The 3,573-nt window shown below is 32.2% G+C and overlaps 1 pseudogene; it reads left to right on the top strand.

The window, feature by feature from the left end:
- Nucleotides 1–743: 743 nt before the first annotated feature.
- Nucleotides 744–1,270, top strand: LOC107001344 (annotated as a pseudogene).
- The last annotated feature ends 2,303 nt before the right edge of the window (nt 1,271–3,573 follow it).

Below are 3,573 nucleotides of genomic sequence, written 5' to 3'. Positions count from 1 at the left end.
TATTTAATATGAATACCAGTTTCTGCAACGTTTCTGTACATTCTTCCATAATAGAATTTGATTCTAGCAAAAAGTTTGGTGAATGAGAATGGGGTTACTATTGACTTGTGGGATAAAACATATAAGAAAGACATTAAGATATCTCAAGATAAAAAAATTATACTTTGAGGAAGTTGAGTAATGATTACTATTCTCTATCCATCGAAAAATTGATCAAGGATTGTAGAAGGGGTGTTGGTGATGAAATTGGGCTATATTTGTATCCTTATTTATAAAAGTTAATTTTCACATTATTTTCAAACGTTCCTGATTCAAAAATTAGGCATGTTTTTTGTTCAAGAGGACAAAATTATTTTCTCCATTTTTTGTCTGCTTTTATGTACTTCTATTTGCGTGAAAGGATTGGTTGGCAGTTGCTTAAATTATTCAATAAGTTGGACCAAAAAATTGGATATTCTCCCATTTAATTTAAAGTTCTACACCGTCAACAAATACTAGTTAAACTCTTATTTTTGTCCACATTTTAGGTGAGATAAAAATCATAGAATTATTATGAAGAATTTAAATGCCAAATGACATAATTATCCTATTTTATAACTCTTATATGAAAGTCCCTTAAGAAACAAGTTTAAAATTTTCAAATAGTAATATCTTTTTTAGATTCCCCATCAAAATGAATTGGGAAACCTAATTATTTTTTTTGTAAGGGTTGTGCCTCTCTCTTTTAATCCTCACCTTCTTCAATGTCTGATAAGAGGCCTTTGCTTAGCTTGAAAAAAACGTTCTTTTACCATTTATTTCCCTCAAAAGCGGAAGAAGAAGCTTGTAAAATTAACAACAATGTATATGAGGTTACTCAAAAATTGGTGGAGATAAGAAGCTTATACCCTGCCCCATGAATGGATCTGCAAAACCCATGGTAGATCAATAAAAAGCTTACCCATGATGAGATAGTTGTAGGAATGCTGATGATTACATTTTTTGAGATGTTTGTGTACAGCCTTCGTTACTGGACTTTGGACATGGCCAAAAGTTTGGAGAATGGATGCAGCGTGTGTGTTGACATGTGGGATGTAACTGAGGAGAATATCCCTAAAAAGTATGAAGGTTGAAGTGTTTGGTTCAAGAAGTTGTTCAATGACAATTTTTCTCTTTGGTCCATCAATTGTTCAAGGGTCGCAAATTGGGCTAGGGTTATGAAATCGGGATTTATTGGGATCCTAGATCTGTGAGTCTAGTGTTCAAATTGATTTCTCAGGTTGGCTCTTAGTGGAAAGTTCCAATAATTTAGGACCAAAAATAAAATATATGCTATCATTGTCTTTGGTTTAGTATTACTCTTTCATAAAATTGTAATAGCTGAAGACCTTATTTTGATATTGGAATTCCTGAAGTTCCCAATTTTGTGTGCGCAATTATGTTTTTGTACTTGTGTTTCATTCACCAGAACTATAGTGTTATTTTAAGTTCATATAATTGTTTATTCTTTTTGATGTTCTTTGTCAACCTTTCTTATATATGCTCCTCATTACAAAGGAGCTTAGTATGAGAAATGATTGATGTACATATAGAGAATGCCTAGAAATAAGGACCTAACATGACCTAATTAAGGAACCCCTTTATCATAAAGGCTGAATATTTATGTTGATGGATTCCGTATAATAGAGTTAAGTATATAAGATATCTATAAAAAATAAGATTACAGAGTATTAGGGCATGTTTGAATAGAGGATTATGATTTCTAAATTGAACAGAGATGTATTAACTTAATACAACTAATTTTGTGACAGTGAATTCATTGAAGTCTTTAAACCTTTTTTCTGCATAATTGAAACATGAGTTGTTGGCTGCTTAACTATTGGGAATGAACATTAGACAGAGATGCATAACCCTCTGAAAAACTACATGCATTTACCATAAAACGCTCTTGTTGAGCCATTTATGCTCCCTTTTATGTTTGGTGGAGGGGAACTCTCAACTTGCACTTTTGTCTGCAGTTTTTCTCAACGTAAGTTAAACTAACAACAGTTATCATATCACTCATATCCTAAACATTTCTGTAGGAATGATCATAAACCATCTTCATCGTTGAAGGAAAATTGAAGAAAAAAATTCTGGTTTCCTCCCATCTTTTGTTAGTATTAACAAATATAGAAGGTTCTTTTGATAACTCAAGATGTTCGGTCACAGTTCTCTAAAATATCTCGTAGTATCATTCTTGAAAGGTATTAAAGCACTCACATTCTTTTTTAGTTTGGATATTTCTTTTAATAGAACCTTTTCTGCATTTTTACTTGAATTTGCTAATATCATTGATCGTCTTCACTTAACATCAAAGAGACGGTGTCCATTTTGATGTTTTATAGGCTTGTGACTACAACAAATGCAGCGACTAGATTTTATGGAGATTGAGAGTAAATGTAAAGTTGTTACCAATGGCAAAGTTTTTATGGTCATTCTGCCAAAGTTCATATACTCAAAGCAAAGTCCTGGAAATAAGGACCTAACATGAACTAAATAAGGATTCCATTTCACGCACAAACTCACTTGTGGAAGATTACCCAAGCTTGTCATCTACCATCATATCTGTAATATATTCCTTAATCAAGGATGAATCTTTAAGTTTATGTAGAGGAGAGGTGGAAGAAAAGGATTGGGATGGATTTTTGAGTCTTCGTGCGAGCTGTATGCGGTGAGAGTCGCATTCCGTATAGATTAAATTTAATGAATTAATATTGTTTACTATTTCCTTAATATTTTTAATTCCTTGTGCATGGGAATTTTTAAGCTGATGGATTACGTAGAATAGAGTGCAATATATATGATATCGATAGCAAAATAGGAGTATGAAGAACATGGGCATGTTTGAGTAGAGGAATATGATTTCTAAATTGAACAGAGATGTATTACTTAGTAAAACTGAATTTGTAACGATATAATATAGGGTCTAAACTCTTTCAATCAGTCTAACCCAAAGCTTTTGCATAAGTACAAGAATAAGGATATATTCATTCACGTCTTTTTCTGCGTAAACGAAAGGAACTCTCAGGTAGCTTATTTACTCTACATTTTTATGCAGCATAAGTTAAGCTAACAACAGTAGTCATATGACTCATATATTAGAACTTTGTGTAGAAAGGAACACAAACAATATTCATCGTTGAAGGAAAAATTTAGGAAACAAATATGGTGTGCTGCCATCTTTTGTTAGTAATTAACAAATGTAGAAGGTTCTTGTGATAACTCGAGCTATTTGATCACAGTTTTTCCAAAACATCTTGTACAATTGTCTTGAAAGGTCTGAGATCAAGCATATTCTTTCTTAGTTTGTATATTTCTTTTGATACAACCTTTTTTGCATTTTGTACGTGAATTTTGTTCTTAAATTCTAGTTAGGTGTTTGCATTAGATCTAGTCATTATAGTTCTCCATGGTTCACCTAACAAAATATGCAAAGTAATATCAAAAAGGCAAATGTCATTTTACTTTTTTATGGGCTAGTGACTGCAGTAAATGAAGCAAGAAGATTCTATGGAGATTTGGAGTAAATGTAAAGATTTCACAAAAGGCGAG

This window comes from Solanum pennellii, chromosome 10 (assembly GCF_001406875.1).
Source record: "Solanum pennellii chromosome 10, SPENNV200".
Taxonomy (NCBI): domain Eukaryota; kingdom Viridiplantae; phylum Streptophyta; class Magnoliopsida; order Solanales; family Solanaceae; genus Solanum; species Solanum pennellii.
Note: the sequence above shows the minus strand (reverse complement) of the source record. Positions and strands in the feature narration are given on the sequence as shown.